Source organism: Mus caroli, unplaced genomic scaffold (genome assembly GCF_978045245.1).
Source record: "Mus caroli unplaced genomic scaffold, Mus_caroli_1 scaffold_67, whole genome shotgun sequence".
In the NCBI taxonomy this organism is placed as follows: domain Eukaryota; kingdom Metazoa; phylum Chordata; class Mammalia; order Rodentia; family Muridae; genus Mus; species Mus caroli.
Genome location: NW_028227322.1, coordinates 1 through 21,190, shown reverse-complemented (window position 1 = coordinate 21,190; position 21,190 = coordinate 1).

Below are 21,190 nucleotides of genomic sequence, written 5' to 3'. Positions count from 1 at the left end.
ACACTCAGTTTATAAAGGAAGGGGGAGGGAACCCAATTTCCCGCCCAGTAACTCAGGGTCCAGTAGCAGGATGAACACGTGTGTGACTCCAGGCAGCAGAGGCAGGTTCCAGCAGTGGGCGTGGCAGGACGAATGAGCCGGTAGCTCCACCCTTGAGCAGGCAGGTTCCAGGCTGGGGGGAAGGGAGGCCACATTTCCCCCCATTAGATAACAAAACAAAAATAAAAAAAAGGGGGTGGCCTGTGGCAGAAAAATTATCTATGTTCAATAGTTCTGCCTGAGTTCCTAGGGCTAAAGTAAAAACTGTATCTGGCTGAGACTGTCTTAAAAGTACTGACTGAATAGCAGCACTGGGCTGTAGGCTCTGACTTTATAATGCTAATTAGTGCTGAATAGGTAGCTACCTGTTTACATTTTAAGTAGGGCGTTGGAACCCTGGCTGAGTTTAACTAAACAATTTTAGAATAACACTGAGCTGAAAATTATCCACAATTTTGGGTGAAAGGCAGGGGGACAGGGAGAAGGGGTTAAGACTGGCTGGCTCCTAGTACAAGGCCAATTGGCTTTTTTATTTTTTGGGTGGGAGGCAGTGAAGGGCCTGCTCTTACAACAGCAAGGTCTCCAATCTCTCTCCCCCCTATTAATTAAGTTTAAATAGGCAATGCTTAACAGAGGTGATCAAATGATTTTTTTCATCCATAGATGATTGGGCCTTAAACCTTGACTTGGGTGGACATTGACCTGATTCCTCCCGTGGGCGTTATAACAACCCACATCTGTGGCTCTTGGTATCTTTTGGGGACGGGAGGCAGAGCCTTAAGTATTTTTGGTTTTTAGCTGGAGTCAGATACCAACCTCTTTCAAATCAGGTGTGTCGCACAGGGAACTCAGAAACGGTCAAACTGGACCTTCCCTCCGCAGTAATCTCCTGCGCCAAGCGGTACCCATACCGTATTCATATGATTATGAATCAGTAGCGCAATTCTGAGTTATTGCGAGGTCTCTATATGAGACTTGTCAACCTCAGATTTAGCAAGGCCTAGATAAGAACTATGTCAGTATTAACACCATTAATTTTGGTTAAAATAGGAGCTGAAAGTCTTTCCTCTTCATCCCTGTTATTTCCAGTAGCCTGAGGAACTAAGGACACCTTGCAGTAACAGCAAGGGTGAAAAGCCAGAGGCCAGCTAAGGGACTAAGCCTATTTCTATTAAAATAAGAACTAATCTTTGTAAATATATATGAAATTTTTACTTCCCTAGCTCTCCTGTTAAATATAAATCCTATCTTAGACTGAAAAGCCACATGCTGGGATGTCCTTGGAAGGGAGATTAGCAATACCACCTGTTTGCTCGTAGGGGCGGGGCGGAGAACCGGAGAATGTAGATTGACCTGCTTGAGAGAAGGAAGAATTCTAAACAATGAGAGTGTAGCAATGTAAATTTTCTGTTTGGAGAAGTCAAGGTACTTTATTTAGATGCAAATTGTAAAGCTAAAGTTAATCTCCGGCCTCTTGTAGGGGAATTGGCTCAGAGGAAACAGTGTTTTTTGAGAGCTTCCACTCACAGCACAAGAGGAATTTTAGTCTTTAGAATGATACTTACGAGAAGAGACAGAATCTGTGTTTACCTGACGAATTAATCTCTCTGGTAGCCACTGTGCTTTATCTTCATCTCGTGAAAAAACACAAACCGAGCCTCTTCCCCAGATTAGAACTGGATCTGGACCCTTCCATTTATTAGTCAGGGCGTCCTTCCATTTTACCAATGCATAAGAATTAGAAGTAACTGGGTGCCAGTGGCGTTCTGCTGCAGACTGACCTTTAATGTCAGTTTGCAAAAAGTTTAGGACAAATAAGGTAAAGGCAAGGTGAGCCTTTGGTGACCTTGGGGGAAACGCTCTGAATTAACTTTGTTAGGTAATTTAGAATATAGGAATCTCTAATAATTGGACTGAATATTAGACCAGTCTAAGATTGAGTTAGAATGGCTGGTCACACTGAAGAAGAGTGAAAAATCATTATGACTCTATTAAATGACTAATTTTACTAAGTCTGAATATACAGTCTCTGATGTACTATTGTTATAAAGTTAAAAGGCTAGAAGCTAGTCTAAACTGGAAAAATGACAAGCAAGGATGGATCTAAAACATGAATTTAATCTTTTAGTCCTTTTAATCAGGACACTGAGTTAACTTACCTGTCAGCTCAGCACACGAATTACCAATATGCTTTTGTAGAGTTCTGTGGAGAGAACCTGTTTTTTCCTTTTCTTAATAAGGTAGCTGTTTTAGGATCAATCTATAAGCCAATAAGTAGACCCTTTTAAGATACTAAAAAGCATTTATTAAATTTGACATTTTAATCTCAAATTTTGAAAATAAAGGTATGTTTTAAATAGTGTGCATGGAAATGCACTAAATAGTATATATGGGGATACAATTTCTCTCTTTTGTCTTTTAAGAGGTTAAAGTTTAAAATTTTACAATATCTAACCTTTTGAATTAATAACTTTTTGGACAAAACATTTTAAATATTTGGCTGTAAAGGGGCAGTGACTAATTGCACTTTCAATTATTTTTCTTAAGGAACGGTTGTAACTAGAAGGCTAGAAAAGTTATTAAGAGTCACACGTGCATAATTTATTTATTTATTAACTAAAAATATGTATAAGCAATTGTAAATTTGAGAATTAATAGTATCTGAGGGATGAACAATTTTAAGTAATTATGAGCTCAGAGATGCAGCATTGACTCTCAATATATAAATTAAGGTTTGATTGTTCAGCATTTTAAAACACTATCTACAGCACACAACCAGATTATTTGTGCTGGAATAGGGGCAACTGTGTGTCTTAAGACTCCGCTCCACAGCAGCTAGTTGGGCCCACGTGGCCAACGATCGGCTGGGAGGATGAGAAAAATGACTTTACAATAATGTGTTTTTTTTGGCCAAAGAATTGTCTTGGGCACAACTAATTTTTAATTACCAATTAACAACAATTATAAAAGCTTTCTTTATTTTTTGTAAAACCTTTTGTAGTAAACTAAAACACTAAATAATAAAAGGATACTGTCTCTGAATCTTTTGGGTGAGAGCAAGGATTTAAGGTAAACTTCCCTTGAGAAGCATTAGTTAATAAAATACTTTTCACTTAGGAAACAATATATACTGAAAGATTAAAACTTTTGGCTTCTTGTAAAGAAGCAGAAACAATAAACATTTTTCTTACATAATGTAAAGCTATATTAGCCATACGTAGAGGCAAAATTTTCTAGTGATTACCAGTTTACTAGAAGCAAAAATCTTTGAATTTAAGCATTATTTTAAACATCTGAATAGATCTGTAACACTGTTAAAAAGAAATTTTCTTGAACACAGGGAAAAACTTTTTTAGGCATTGTTTGCAAAACAAAAGAAAAGGCCACAAGCCGCTCTGGGACTGCCCAGAGCCCTGTATTGACTCAAAGGTAAAATACTTTTTAATCTGAGCATCAATCTTAAATTTGCAATCAAACTGCAAGCTGCAGTCAATGGAACAATGGCAGTTTTAACCATAATTTTTAAGTTTTTGTGCAAGGTTAGGATAATACCTATAACTTTGGGAAAGCAAAACCTATGTTTAAAACAATTTATCACTGTTAAAATCAATATTAGAAGCATTACTATCATATTACGAAGTTTGGATATCAATTAATACCTATGAATACCTATTAAAGCAAGCTTTAACGCTTTAATAAAGAGGCATTGCTTTATATCTTATCTTAAATTTTACTATTTAGGATAGGAACCACATTAATCATTATCTAAACTAGAAATATCTTAAGAGACTCAGCCTCTGAAGCTTAATCTCAAACTTTAACTCGCTTCAGGGCCTCACCAACTTTCTCCCAGGTTCCACAATCTATCGTTTCTTCTTCTTTGAACCATGGACAACAGCTATCTATCTTATCTAAAAGATTTCTGACTTTGAACCCTTCCTTCTTCCACCTAAGCAGCTTTCTAAAAAGCTGCGGCACACCGCCTGTCTCCATATCTAGTTCTGATTTACGAACTGCTGACCCAAAGCAGAACCAGTGTTGGGTCAGCACTGTTTCAAACTTGATTCGTATCCTACCGCATCCTCAGCAACACTTTACAAAACTGAAATTTTTTAGGCTAGCGCTAGCATGTGTACCTGTCCGTTGCTCCGATGCTCCTCCGATACGAAGATTCTTTCCTTTCTTGTGGAGCTCCACACAGCAGTCGTTTCTCTTAACATCCCTCTGCCATTCTTCAGGTCCCAGTTCTGGCGCCAACTGTTGCGGCCCGCCCGCGGTCCACAACACGAACGGTTCACTGAGAATGGCAGTTCCCTGCAAAGAGAGGAAACTAGACGGGGCGGAAGAAAAGAATGAAGCCAGGACAACAAGTTCTGATCGAGGCTCAATTTAATATTTCCAGACACTCAGTTTATAAAGGAAGGGGGAGGGAACCCAATTTCCCGCCAAGTAACTCAGGGTCCAGTAGCAGGACGAACCCGTGTGTGACTCCAGGCAGCAGAGGCAGGTTCCAGCAGTGGGCGTGGCAGGACGAATGAGTCGGTAGCTCCACACTTGAGCAGGCAGGTTCCAGGCTGGGGGGAAGGGAGGCCACACCTGCCTGTTCTTTCTTTCTTTCTTATCCTTTTAAAACATGTTTATTGATTTATGTATTTCTTTCTTTCTTTCTTTCTTTCTTTCTTTCTTTCTTTCTTTCTTTATTTATTTATTTATTAGATATAAGTACACTGTAGCTGTCTTCAGACACGCCAGAAGAGGGTGTCAGATTCTGGAGAATCTAAATCCCTCTTATGGTCTGCATATGATGAACATAAACACAGCCTCACATATACTTCTAAAAATTTAAAGGTGGCTGAGGCCACTGAAAGGGCTCAACAATTAACAGCATTGTCTCCTCTTCCAGGGAACCTGGGATCAACTATCAGCAACTATATGGTGGCCCATCTCCAGTTCCCGGGTATCAGACAGACAGACAGACAGACAGGGATAAGGATCGCAGGCCTGCCTGGTCTTTCTTTTTTTCTTATCCTTTTAAAAAATGTTTATTTATTTATTAATTTATTTATTTATGTATTTATTAGATATAAGTACACTGTAGCTGTCTTCAGAAACTCCAGTAGAGGGTGTCAGATTCTGAAGAATCTAAAACCATCTTATGGTCTGCATATGATGTACATAAACACAGCCTCAGATATACTTCCAAAAATTTAATGAAGGGTGGGGCCACTGAAAGGGCTCAACAATTAACAGCATTATGTCCTCTTCCAGAGAACCTGGGATCAACTACCAGTAACTATATGGTGGCTCATCTCCAGTTCCCAGGGATCAGACAGACAGACAGACAGACAGACAAACAGAGATATGGATGGCAGGCCTGCCTGGTCTTTCTTTTTTTCTTATCCTTTTTAAAAATGTTTATTTATTTATTTATTTATTTATTTATTTATTTATTTATGTATTTATTAGATATAAGTACACTGTAGCTGTCTGCAGACACTCCAGAAGAGGGTGTCAGATACTGGAGAATCTAAATCCCTCTTATGGTCTGCATATGATGTACATAAACACAGCCTCACATACAATTCTAAAAATTTAAAGATGGGTGGGACCATTGAAAGGGCTCAACAATTAACATCATTGTCTCCTCTTCCAGAGAACCTGGGATCAACTTCCAGCAACTATATGGTGGCCCATCTGTATTTCCAGGGTATCAGACAGACATACAGACAGACAGAGATAAGGATGGCTGGCCTGCCAGGTCTTTCTTTCTTACTTATCCTGTTTAAAAAATGTTTGTTTATTTATTTATTTATTTATTTATTTATTTATTTATGTATTTATTAGACATAAGTACACTGTAGCTGTCTTCAGACAGTCCAGAAAAGGGTGTCAGATTCTGGAGAATCTAAATCCCTCTTATGGTCTGCATATGATGTACATAAACACAGCCTCACATATACTTCTAAACATTTAAATATGGGTGGGGCCACTGAAAGGGCTCAACAATTAACAGCATTGTCTCCTCTTCCAGAGAACCTGGGAAAAACTAACAGCAAATATATGGTGTCCCATATCCAGGTCCTGAGGTTCAGACAGACAGACAGACAGACAGAGATAAGGATTGCAGGCCTGCCTGATTTTTCTTTCTTTCTTACTTATCCTTTATAAAAAAATGTTTATTTATTTTTTAATTTATTTATTTATGTATTTATTAGATGTAAGTAGACTGTAGCTGTCTTCAGACACTCCAGTAGACGGTGTCAGATTCTGAAAAATCTAAAACCATCTTCTGGTCTGCATATGATGTACATAAACACAGCCTCAGATATACTTCTAAAAATTTAATGAAGGGTGGGGCCACTAAAAGGGCTCAACAATTAACAGCATTATCTCCTCTTCCACAGAACCTGGGATCAACTACCAGCAACTATATGGTGGCTCATCTCCAGTTCCCAGGGATCAGACAGACAGACAGACACACAGACAGAGATATGGATGGCAGGCCTGCCTGGTCTTTCTTTCTTTCTTATCCTTTTTAAAAAATGTTTATTTATTTATTTATTTATTTATTTATTAGATATAAGTACACTGTAGCTGTTTTTAGATACTCCAGAAGATGGTGTCAGTTTCTGTAGAATCTAAATCCCTCTTATAATCTGCATATGATGTACATAAACACAGCCTAACATACAGTTCTAAATATTTAAAGATGGGTGGGGCCAATGAAAGGGCACAACAATGAACAGCATTGTCTCCTCTTCCAGAGAACCTCGGCTCAACTACCAGCAACTATATGGTGGCCCATCTCCAGTTCCAGGGGATCAGACAGACAGACAGACAGACAGACAGAGATAAGGATGGCAGGCCTGCCTGGTCTTTCTTTCTTTCTTATCCTTTTGAAAAAATGTTTACTTATTTATTTATTTATTTATTTATGTATTTATTAGATATAAGTACACTGTAGCTGTCTTCAGACACTCCAGAAGAGGGTGTCAGATTCTGGAGAATCTAAATCCCTCTTATGGCCTGCATATGATGTACATAAACACAGACTCACGTATACTTCTAAAAATTTAAAGATGTGTGGGGCCACTGAGAGGGCTCAACAATTAACAGCATTGTCTCATCTTCCAGAGAACCTGGGATCAACTACCAGCAACTATATGGTGGCCCATCTCCAGTTCCAGTGGATCAGAAAGACAGACAGACAGACAGACAGAGATAAGGATGGCAGGCCTGCCTGGTCTTTCTTTATTTCTTATTCTTTATAAAAAATGTTTGTTTATTTATTTATTTATTTATTTATTTATTTATTTATTTATTAGATATAAGTACACTGTGTCTGTCTTCAGACACTCCAGAAGAGGGTGTCAGATTCTGGAGAATCTAAATCCCTCTTATGGTCTGCATATGATATACATAAACACAGCCTCACATATACTTAAAAAATTTAAAGATGCATGGGGTCACTGTAAGGGCTCAACAATTAACAGCATTATCTCCTCTTGCAGACAACCTGGGATCAACTACCAGCAACTATATGGTGGCTCATCTCCAGTTCTAGGGGATCAGACAGAAAGACAGACAGACAGACAGAGATAAGGATGGCAGGCCTGCCTGGTTTTTTTTCTTTCTTATCCTTTTTAAAAATGTTTATTTATTTATTTATGTATTTATTAAATATAAGTACACTGTAGCGGTCTACAGACACTCCAGAAGAGGGTGTCAGATTCTGGAGAATCTAAATCCCTCTTATGGTCTGCATATGATGTACATAAACACAGACTCACATTTACTTCCAAAAATTTAAAGATGTGTGGGGCCACTGAAAGGGCTCAACAATTAACAGCATTGTCTCCTCTTCTAGAGAATCTGGGATCAACTACCAGCAACTATATGGTGGCCCTTCTCCAGTTCCAGGGTATCAGACAGACAGACAGACAGACAGACAGACAGAGATAAGGATGGCAGGCCTGCCTGGTCTTTCTTTCTTTCTTATCCTTTTTAAATAATGTTTATTTATATATTTATTTATTTATTTATTTATTTATTTATTTATTTATTTATTTATTAGATATAAGTACACTGTAGCTATCTTTAGACACTCCAGAAGAGGGTGTCAGATTCTGGAGAATCTAAATCCCTCTAACGATCTGCATATGATGTATATAAACACAGCCTCACATTTTCTTCTAAAAATTTAAAGATGGGTGTGGCTTGGAATAAGATTAGTAACCCTGAAAAAGTCAAAAAATTAAAAATCACACTGTAGGACTTGGAATATGGTGAGAAACCCTGAAAAAGTCGAAAAATGAGAAAATCATGCAGTAGTACCTGGAATATGGTGAGAAACACTGAAAAAGTCTTAAAATGAGAATATCACACTCTAGGACTTGGAATATGGTGAGAAACCTTGAAAATGTCGAAAAATGAGAAAATCATGCAGTAGGACCCAGAATATGGTGAGAAACCCTGAAAAAAAGTCAAAAATAAGAAAATCACGCAGTAGGACCTGGAAGCTGGTGAGAAACCCTGAAAAAGTCGAAAAATGAGAAAATCAATCTGTAGGATCTGGAATATGTTGAGAAACCCTGAAAAATTCGAAAAAAGCAAAAATCACACTCTAGGACTTGGAATATGTTGAGAAACCCTGAAAAAGTCAAAAAATGAGAAAATCACACTGTAGGACTTGGAATATGGTCAGAAACACTGAAAAAGTCGAAAAATGAGAAAATCACACTGTAGGACTTGGAATATGGTGAGAAACCCTGAAAAGGTCGAAAAATGAGAAAATCACGCAGTAGGACCTGGGATTTGGTGAGAAACACTGAAAAAGTCTTAAAATAGAAAATCACACTGTAGTACTTGGAATATGGTGAAAAATACTGAAAAAGTCTTAAAATGAGAAAATCACACCGTAGGACCTGGAATATGGTGAGAAACCCTGAAAAAGTCAAAAAATGAGAAAAATCACACTGTAGTACATGGAATATGGTGAGAAACTCTGAAAAAGTCGCAAATTAGAAAATGACAGTGTAGGACCTGGAATATGTTGAGAAAACCTAAAATATTCAAAAATGAGAAAATGACAATGTAGAACCTGGAATACCGTAAGAAACCCTGAAAAAGTTAAAAAATGAGAAAATCACACTGTAGGACTGGAATATGGTGAGAAACCCTGAAACATCGAAAAATGAGAAAATCATGTAGTAGGACCCAGAATATGGTGAGAAATCCTGAAAAAAGTCGAAAAATGAGAAAATCACGCAGTAGGACCTGGAAGCTGGTGAGAAACTCTGAAAAAGTCGAAAAATGAGAAAATCAAACTGTAGGACCTGGAATATGTTGAGAAACCCTGAAAAATTCGAAAAAGGCAAAAATCACACTCTAGGACTTGGAATATGATGAGAAACCGTGAAAAAGTCAAAAAATAAAAAAATCACACTGTAGTACCTGGAATATTTTGAGAAACACTACAAAAGTTTAAAATGAGAAAATCACCCAGTAGGACCTGGAAAGTGGTGAGAAACCTTGAAAGAGTTGAAAAATAAGAAAATCAAACTTGTAGTACATGCAATATGGTGACAAACCCTGAAAAAGTCGAAAAATGAGAATATCACACTCTAGGACTTGGAATATGATGAGAAACCCTGAAAAAGTCAAAAAATGAGAAAATCACACTTTAGGACTTGGAATATGGTGAGAAACCCTGAAAAAGTCGAAAAATGAGAAAATAATGCACTAGGACCCAGAATATGATGAGAAACACAGAAAAAGTCTTAAAATGAGAAAATCACACTGTAGGACCTGGAATATGGTAAGAAACTCTGAAAATGTCGAAAAATGAGAAAATGACACTGTAGGAGCTGGAATATGGTGAGAAGTCATGAAAGTCAAAAAAAAAAAAAAAAAGAAATACACACTTGTAGGACTTGCAATATGGTGAGAGACCCTGAAAAAGTCTTAAAATGAGAAAATCACACTGTAGGACTTGGGATATGGTGAGAAACCCTGAAAAAGTCGAAAAATTAGAAAATCAAACTGTAGGAACTGGAATATGCTGAGAATCCCTGAAAAATTCGAAAAATGCGAAAATCACACTCTAGGACTTGGAATATGATGAGAAACCCTGAAAAATTCAAAAAATGAGAAAATCACACTGTAGTACCTGGTATATGGTGAGAAACACTAAAAGAGTATTAAAATGAGAAAATCACACAGTAGGACCTGGAATATGGTGAGAAACCCTGAAAAAGTCCAAAAATAAGAAAATAAAACTTGTAGTACATGCAATATGGTGAGAAACACTGAAAAAGTCGAAAAATGAGAATATCACTCTCTAGGACTTGGAATATGGTGAGAAACTCTGAAAAAGTCAAAAAATGAGAAAATCACCCTGTAGGACTTGGAATATGGTGAGAAACCCTGAAAAAGTCAACAAATGAGAAAAATCACACTGTAGTACATGGAATATGGTGAGAAACTCTGAAAAAGTCGCAAATAAGAAAATGACAGTGTAGGACCTGGAATATGTTGAGAAAACCTGAAATATTAAAAAATGATAAAATGACAATGTAGAACCTGGAATAAGGTAAGAAACCCCGAAAAATTTAAAAAAAGAGAAAATCACACTGTAGGACCTGGAATATGGTGAGAAACACTGAAAAAGTCAAAAAATAAGAATATCACACTCTAGGACTTGGAATATGGTGAGAAACCTGAAAAAGTCAAAACATGAGAAATTCATGCAGTAGGACCCAGAATATGGTGAGAAACCCTGAAAGAAGTCGGAAAATGAGAAAATCACGCAGTAGGACCTGGAAGCTAGTGAGAAACCCTGAAAAAGAGGAAAAATGAGAATAACAAACTGTAGGACCTGGAATATGTTGAGAAACCCTGAAAAATTCGAAAAAAAGCAAAAATCACACTCTAGGACTTGGAATGTGATGAGAAACCCTGAAAAAGTAAAAAAATGAGAAAATCACACTGTAGTACCTGGAATATGGTGAGAAACCCTGAAAAAGTCTTAAAATGAGAAAATCACACTGTAGGACTTGGAATAAGATGAGAAACCCTAAAAAAGTCGAAAAATGAGAAAAATACACTGAAGGAGTTGGAATATGTTGAGAAACCCTGAAAAAGTCTTAAAATGAGAAAATCACACTGTAGGACCTGGAATATGGTGAGAAACTCTGAAAATTCTAAAAAGAGAAAATCACACTCTAGGACTTGGAATATGATGAGAAACCCTGAAAAAGTCAAAAAATGAGAAAATCACACTGCAGTACCTGGAATATGGTGAGAAACCCTGAAAAAGTCAAAAAATGAGAAAATCACACTGCAGTACCTGGAATATGGTGAGAAACCCTGAAAGATCAAAAATAAGAAAATCAAACTTGTAGTACCTGCAATATGGTGAGAAACCCTTCAAAAGGCAAAAAATGAGAAAATCACAATATAGGACTTGGAATAAGATGAGAAACCGTGAAAAAGACCAAAAAATGACAAAAACACACTGTAGGAGCTGGAATATGGTGAGAAACCCTGAAAAAGTCCAAAAATAAGAAATTCACACTTGTAGGACCTGCAATATGGCGAGAAACCCTGAAAAAGTCGAAAAATGAGAAAATCACACTGTAGGACTTGGAATAAGATGAAACACCCTGAAAAAGTCAAAAAATGAGAAAATTTCACTGTAGGACTTGGAATAAGATGAGAAACCCTGAAAAAGTTGAAAAATGAGAAAATCACAATGTAGAAGATGGAATATGGTGAGCAATCCTGAAAAAGTCTTAAAATGAGAAAATCACACTCTAGGACCTGGAATATGGTGAGAAACTGAAAATGTCGAAAAATAAGAAATTCACACTTGTAGGACCTGCAATATGGTGAGAAACCCTGAAAAAGTCAAAAAATGAGAAAATCACCCTGTAGGACTTGGAATAAAATGAGAAACCGTGAAAAAGACAAAAAATGACAAAAGTACACGGTAGGAGATGGAATATGGAGAGAAACCGTTAAAAATTAGAAAAATAAGATATACACACTTGTAGGACAGGCAATATGGTGAGAGACCCTGAAATAGTCTTAAAATGAGAAAAATCACACTGTAGTACCTGGAATATGGTGAGAAACCCTGAAAAAGTCCAAAAATAAGAAATTCACACGTGTAGGACCTGCAATATGGTGAGAAACCCTGAAAAAGTCTAAAAATGAGAAAAACACACTGTAGGACTTGGAATAAGATGAGACACCCTGAAAAAGTCAAAAAATGAGAAAATTTCACTGTAGGACTTGGAATAAGATGAGAAACCCTGAAAAAGTTGAAAAATGAAAAAATCACAATGTAGAAGATGGAATATGGTGAGCAATCCTGAAAAAGTCAAAAAATGAGAAAATCACACTGTGGAACCTGGAATATGGTGAGAAACTCTGAAAAAGGCGAAAAATTGGAAAAATCACACTCTAGGACTTGGAATATGATGAGAAACCCTGAAAAAGTCAAAAAAGAAAATCAGTCTGTAGTAGCTGGAATATGGTGAGAAACATTGAAAAAGTCTCAAAATGAGAAAATCACAGAGTTAAACCTGCAATATGGTGAGAAACCCTGAAAAAGTCGAAAAATGAGAAAATCACACTGTAGTACCTGGAATATGGTGAGAAACACTGAAAAAGTCTAAAAATAAGATAAACTTGTAGTACCTGAAATATGGTGAGAAACCATGAAAAAGTCGAAAAATGAGAAAATCACACTGTAGGACTTCGAATATGATGAGAAACCGTGAAAAAGTAAAAAAAAAGAGAAAAATACACTGTAGGAGCTGGAATATGAAGAGAAACCCTGAAAAGGTTAAAAAATTACAAAATCACAATTGTAGGACCTCCAATATGGTGAGAAACCATGAAAAAGTCGAAAAATGAGAAAAACACACTGTAGGACCTGGAATATGGTGAGAAACACTGAAAAATTCAAAAAATGAGAAAATCACACAGTAGGACCTGAAATATGGTGAGAAACCGTGAAACAGTCGAAATATAAGAAAATCAAACTTGTAGTACCTGCAATATGGTGAGAAACCCTGAAAAATTCCAAAAATGAGAAAATCACACTGTAGGATTTAGAATATGATGAGAAACCGTGAAAAAGTCAAAAAATGAGAAAAATACACTGTAGAAGCTGGAATATGGTGAGTAAACCCTGAAAAAGTCGAAAAATAAGGAAATCACACTTGTAGAACCTCCAATATGGTGAGAAACCCTGAAAAAGTCAAAAAATGAGAAAATCACACTGTAGGACCTGGAATATGTTGAGAAACCCTGAAAAAGTCTTAAAATGAGAAAATCACACTGTAGGACGTGGAATAAGATGAGAAACCCTAAAAAAGTCGAAAAATGAGAAAAATACACTGAAGGATTTGGAATATGTTGAGAAACCCTGAAAAATCTTAAAATGAGAAAATCACACTGTAGGACCTGGAATATGGTGAGAAACTCTGAAAAAGTCGAAAAAAGAGAAAATCACACTCTAGAACTTGGAATATGATGAGAAACCCTGAAAAAGTCAAAAAATGAGAAAATCACACTGTAGTACCTGGAATATGGTGAGAAACCCTGAAAGATCAAAAATAAGAAAATCAAACTTGTAGTACCTGCAATATGGTGAGAAACACTGGAAAAGGCAAAAAATGAGAAAATCAGAATATAGGACTTGGAATAAGATGAGAAACCGTGAAAAAGACAAAAAAAGACAAAAACACACTGTAGGAGCTGGAATATGGTGAGAAACCCTGAAAAAGTGCAAAAATAAGAAATTCACACACGTAGGACCTGCAATATGGTGAGAAACCCTGAAAAAGTCGAAAAATGAGAAAATCATGCACTAGGACCCAGAATATGATGAGAAACACAGAAAAAGTCTTAAAATGAGAAAATCACACTGTAAGACCTGGAATATGGTAAGAAACCCTGAAAATGTCGAAAAATGAGAAAATGACACTGTAGGAGCTGGAATATGGTGAGAAGTCCTGAAAAAGTCAAAAAAAAAAAAAAAAGAAATACACACTTGTAGGACTTGCAATATGGTGAGAGACCCTGAAAAAGTCTTAAAATGAGAAAATCACACTGTAGGACTTGGGATATGGTGAGAAACCCTGAAAAAGTTAAAAATTAGAAAATCAAACTGTAGGAACTGGAATATGCTGAGAATCCCTGAAAAATTCGAAAAATGCGAAAATCACACTCTAGGACTTGGAATATGATGAGAAACCCTGAAAAATTCAAAAAATGAGAATATCACACTGTAGTACCTGGTATATGATGAGAAACACTAAAAAAGTATTAAAATGAGAAAATCACACAGTCGGACCTGGAATATGGTGAGAAGCCCTGAAACAGTCCAAAAATAAGAAAATAAAACTTGCAGTACATGCAATATGGTGAGAAACACTGAAAAATTCGAAAAATGAGAAAATCACACTCTAGGACTTGGAATATGATGAGAAACCCAGAAAAAGTCAAAAAATGAGAAAATCACACTGTAGGACTTGGAATATGGTGAGAAACCCTGAAAAAGTCGAAAAATGAGAAAATCACACTGTAGTACCTGGAATATGGTGAGAAACACTGAAAAAGTCTAAAAATAAGATAAACTTGTAGTACCTGAAATATGGTGAGAAACCCTGAAAAAGTCGAAAAATGAGAAAATCACACTGTAGGACTTCGAATATGATGAGAAACCGTGAAAAAGTAAAAAAAATGAGAAAAATACACTGTAGGAGCTGGAATATGAAGAGAAACCCTGAAAAGGTTAAAAAATTACAAAATCACAATTGTAGGACCTCCAATATGGTGAGAAACCATGAAAAAGTCGAAAAATGAGAAAAACACACTGTAGGACCTGGAATATGGTGAGAAACACTGAAAAATTCAAAAAATGAGAAAATCACACAGTAGGACCTGAAATATGGTGAGAAACCGTGAAACAGTCGAAATATAAGAAAATCAAACTTGAAGTACCTGCAATATGGAGAGAAACCCTGAAAAAGTCGATAAATGAAAAAATCACACTATAGGATTTGGAATATGATGAGAAACCATGAAAAAGTCAAAAATGAGAAAAATATACTGTAGGAGTTGGAATGTGGTGAGAAAACCTGAAAAAGTCGAAGAATAAGAAAATCACACAAGTAGGACCTCCAATATGGTGAGAAACCCTGAAAAAGTCAAAAAATGAGAAAATCACTCTGTAGGACTTGGAATATGGTGAGAAACCCTGAAAAAGTCAAAAAATGAGAAAAATCACACTGTAGTACATGGAATATGGTGAGAAACTCTGATAAAGTCGCAAATTAGAAAATGACAGTGTAGGACCTGGAATATGTTGAGAAAACCTGAAATATTCCAAAAATGAGAAAATGACAATGTAGAACCTGGAATAAGGTAAGAAACCCCGAAAAATTTAAAAAAAGAGAAAATCACACTGTAGGACCTGGAATATGGTGAGAAACACTGAAAAAGTCAAAAAATGAGAATATCACACTCTAGGACTTGGAATATGGTGAGAAACCCTGAAAAAGTCAAAACATGAGAAATTCATGCAGTAGGACCCAGAATATGGTGAGAAACCCTGAAAGAAGTCGGAAAAAGAGAAAATCACGCAGTAGGACCTGGAAGCTAGTGAGAAACTCTGAAAAAGACGAAAAATGAGAATAACAAACTGTAGGACCTGGAATATGTTGAGAAACCCTGAAAAATTCAAAAAAAGCAAAAATCACACTCTAGGACTTGGAATGGGATGAGAAACCCTGAAAAAGTTAAAAAATGAGAAAATCACACTGTAGTACCTGGAATATGGTGAGAAACACTAAAAAAATATTAAAATGAGAAAATCACACAGTAGGACCTGGAATATGGTGAGAAACACTGAAAAAGTCTTAAAATGAGAAAATCACACTGTAGGACCTGGAATATGGTGAGAAATTCTGAAAATGTCATAAAATAAGAAATTTACACTTGTAGGACCTGCAATATGGTGAGAGACCCTGAAAAAGTCTTAAAATGAGAAAATCACACTGTAGGACTTGGGATATGGTGAGAAACCCTGAAAAAGTAGAAAAATTAGAAAATCAAACTGTAGGAATTGGAATATGCTGAGAATCCCTGAAAAATTCGAAAAATGGGAAAATCACACTCTAGGACTTGGAATATGATGAGAAACCCTGAAAAATTCAAAAAATGAGAATATCACACTGTAGTACCTGGTATATGATGAGAAACACTAAAAAAGTATTAAAATGAGAAAATCACACAGTCGGACCTGGAATATGGTGAGAAGCCCTGAAACAGTCCAAAAATAAGAAAATAAAACTTGTAGTACATGCAATATGGTGAGAAACACTGAAAAATTCGAAAAATGAGAATATCACACTCTAGGACTTGGAATATGATGAGAAACCCAGAAAAAGTCAAAAAATGAGAAAATCACACTGTAGGACTTGGAATATGGTGAGAAACCGTGAAAAAGTCGAAAAATGAGAAAATCACACTGTAGTACTGGAATATGGTGAGAAACACTGAAAAAGTCTAAAAATAAGATAAACTTGTAGTACCTGAAATATGGTGAGAAACCCTGAAAAAGTCGAAAAATGAGAAAATCACACTGTAGGACTTCGAATATGATGAGAAACCGTGAAAAGGTAAAAAAATGAGAAAAATACACTGTAGGAGCTGGAATATGAAGAGAAACCCTGAAAAGGTTAAAAAATTAGAAAATCACAATTGTACGACCTCCAATATGGTGAGAAACCATGAAAAAGTCGAAAAATGAGAAAAACACACTGTAGGACCTGGAATATGGTGAGAAACACTGAAAAATTCAAAAAATGAGAAAATCACACAGTAGGACCTGAAATATGGTGAGAAACCGTGAAAAAGTCGAAATATTAGAAAATCAAACTTGAAGTACCTGCAATATGGAGAGAAACCCTGAAAAAGTCGATAAATGAAAAAATCACACTATAGGATTTGGAATATGATGAGAAACCATGAAAAAGTCAAAAATGAGAAAAATATACTGTAGGAGTTGGAATGTGGTGAGAAAACCTGAAAAAGTCGAAGAATAAGAAAATCACACAAGTAGGACCTCCACTATGGTGAGAAACCCTGAAAAAGTCGAAAAATGAGAAAATTACAGAGTAGGACATGGAATATGGTAAGAAACCCTTTAAAAGTTGGAATAAGAGAAAATCACACTGTAGGATTTGGAATTTGATGAGAAAACCTGAAAAAGTAAAAAAATGAGAAAATCACACAGTAGTACCTGGAATATTGTGAGAAAACACTGAAAAAGTCTAAAAATGAGAAAATCACACATTAGGACTTGGAATATGGTGAGAAACCCTGAAACAGTCGAAAAATAAGAAAATCAAACTTGTAGTAACCTGCAATATGGTGAGTAAACCTGAAAAAGTCGAAAAATGAGAAAATCATACTGTAGGACCTGCAATAGGGTGAGAAATTCTGAAAAAGTCAAAAAATGAGAAAATCACACTGTAGTACCTGGAATATGGTGAGAAACACTAAAAAAATATTAAAATGAGAAAATCACACAGTAGGACCTGGAATATGGTGAGAAACTCTGAAAAAGTCGAAAACATGAGAATATCACGCAGTAGTACCTGGAATATGGTGAGAAACCCTGAAAAAAGTCGAAAAATGAGAAAATCACGCAGTAGTACCTGGAATATGGTGAGAAACATTGAAAAAGTCTTAAAATGAAAAAATCACACTGTAGGACCTGGAATATGGTGAGAAACTCTGAAAATGTCATAAAATAAGAAATTTACACTTGTAGGACCTGCAATATGGTGAGAAACCCTGAAAAAGTCAAAAAAATGAGAAAATCACACTGTAGGACTTGGAATAAAATGAGAAACCGTGAAAAAGACAAAAAATGACAAAAGTACACGGTAGGAGATGGAATATGGAGAGAAAACGTTAAAAAGTAGAAAAATAAGATATACACACTTTTAGGACATGCAATATGGTGAGAGACACTGAAAAAGTCTTAAAATGAGAAAATCACACTGTAGTACCTGGAATATGGTGAGAAACCCTGAAAAAGTCCAAAAATAAGAAATTCACACGTGTAGGACCTGCAATATGGTGAGAAAACCCTGAAAAAGTCGAAAAATGAGAAAAACACACTGTAGGACTTGGAATAAGATGAGACCACCCTGAAAAAGTCAAAAAAATGAGAAAATTTCACTGTAGGACTTGGAATAAGATGAGAAACCCTGAAAAAGTTGAAAAATGAAAAAATCACAATGTAGAAGATGGAATATGGTGAGCAATCCTGAAAAAGTCAAAAAATGAGAAAATCACGCAGTAGTACCTGGAATATGGTGAGAAACACTGAAAAAAGTCTTAAAAATGAGAAAATCACACTGTAGGACCTGGAATATGGTGAGAAATTCTGAAAATGTCATAAAATAAGAAATTTACACTTGTAGGACTTGCAATATGGTGAGAGACCCTGAAAAAGTCTTAAAATGAGAAAATCACACTGTAGGACTTGGGATATGGTGAGAAACCCTGAAAAAGTAGAAAAATTAGAAAATCAAACTGTAGGAACTGGAATATGCTGAGAATCCCTGAAAAATTCGAAAAATGGGGAAAATCACACTCTAGGACTTGGAATATGATGAGAAACCCTGAAAAATTCAAAAAATGAGAATATCACACTGTAGTACCTGGTATATGATGAGAAACACTAAAAAAGTATTAAAATGAGAAAATCACACAGTCGGACCTGGAATATGGTGAGAAGCCCTGAAACAGTCCAAAAATAAGAAAATAAAACTTGTAGTACATGCAATATGGTGAGAAACACTGAAAAATTCGAAAAATGAGGAATATCACACTCTAGGACTTGGAATATGATGAGAAACCCAGAAAAAGTCAAAAAAAATGAGAAAATCACACTGTAGGACTTGGAATATGGTGAGAAACCGTGAAAAAAGTCGAAAAATGAGAAAATCACACTGTAGTACTGGAATATGGTGAGAAACACTGAAAAAGTCTAAAAATAAGATAAACTTGTAGTACCTGAAATATGGTGAGAAACCCTGAAAAAGTCGAAAAATGAGAAAATCACACTGTAGGACTTCGAATATGATGAGAAACCGTGAAAAAGTAAAAAAATGAAGAAAAATACACTGTAGGAGCTGGAATATGAAGAGAAACCCTGAAAAGGTTTAAAAAAATTACAAAATCACAATTGTAGGACCTCCAATATGGTGAGAAACCATGAAAAAGTCGAAAAAATGAGAAAAACACACTGTAGGACCTGGAATATGGTGAGAAACACTGAAAAATTCAAAAAATGAGAAAATCACACAGTAGGACCTGAAATATGGTGAGAAACCGTGAAACAGTCGAAATATTAGAAAATCAAACTTGAAGTACCTGCAATATGGAGAGAAACCCTTAAAAAGTCGATAAATGAAAAAATCACACTATAGGATTTGGAATATGATGAGAAACCATGAAAAAGTCAAAAATGAGAAAAATATACTGTAGGAGTTGGAATGTGGTGAGAAAACCGAAAAAGTCGAAGAATAAGAAAATCACACAAGTAGGACCTCCAATATGGTGAGAAACCCTGAAAAAGTCGAAAAATGAGAAAATTACAGAGTAGGACATGGAATATGGTAAGAAACCCTTTAAAAGTTGGAAAAAGAGAAAATCACACTGTAGGATTTGGAATTTTATGAGAAAACCTGAAAAAGTAAAAAAAATGAGAAAATCACACTGTAGTACCTGGAATATTGTGAGAAAACACTGAAAAAGTCTAAAAATGAGAAAAATCACACATTAGGACTTGGAATATGGTGAGAAACCCTGAAACAGTCGAAAAATAAGAAAATCAAACTTGTAGTACCTGCAATATGGTGAGAAAACCTGAAAAAGTCGAAAAATGAGAAAATCATACTGTAGGACCTGCAAATAGGGTGAGAAATTCTGAAAAAGTCAAAAAATGAGAAAATCACACTGTAGGACTTGGAATATGATGAGAAAACCTGAAAAAATCTAAAAATGAGAAAATCACACTTTAGGAGCTGGAATATGGTGAGAAACCCTGAAAAGTCAAAAAAAGAGAAAAATCACACTGTAGGACCTGGAATATGGTGAGAAAACATGAAAAAGTCAAAAAAGGAGAAAATCACACTCTAGGACTTGGAATAGGATGAGAAAACCTGAAAAAGTCCAAAATGAGAAAATCACCCTGTAGGACTTGGAATATGGTGAGAAACCCTGAAAAAGTCAAAAAATGAGAAAAATCACACTGTAGTACATGGAATATGGTGAGAAACTCTGAAAAAGTCGCAAATTAGAAAATGACAGTGTAGGACCTGGAATATGTGAGAAAACCTGAAATATTCCAAAAAATGAGAAAATGACAATGTAGAACCTGGAATAAGGTAAGAAACCCCGAAAAATTTAAAAAAAGAGGAAAATCACACTGTAGGACCTGGAATATGGTGAGAAACACTGAAAAAGTCAAAAAATGAGAATATCATACTCTAGGACTTGGAATATGGTGAGAAACCCTGAAAAAGTCAAAACATGAGAAATTCATGCAGTAGGACCCAGAATATGGTGAGAAACCCTGAAAGAAGTCGGAAAATGAGAAAATCACGCAGTAGGACTTGGAAGCTAGTGAGAAACTCTGAAAAAGACGAAAAATGAGAATAACAAACTGTAGGACCTGGAATATGTTTGAGAAACCCTGAAAAATTCAAAAAAAGCAAAAATCACACTCTAGGACTTGGAATGGAATGAGAAACCCTGAAAAAGTAAAAAAATGAGAAAATCACACTGTAGTACCTGGAATATGGTGAGAAACACTAAAAAATATTAAAATGAGAAAATCACGCAGTAGTACCTGGAATATGGTGAGAAACCCTGAAAAAGTCGAAAAATGAGAAAATCACGCAGTAGTACCTGGAATATGGTGAGAAACACTGAAAAAGTCTTAAAATGAGAAAATCACACTGTAGGACCTGGAATATGGTGGAGAAACTCTGAAAATGTCGAAAGGTAAGAAATTCACACTTGTAGGACCTGAAATATGGTGAGAAACCATGAAAAA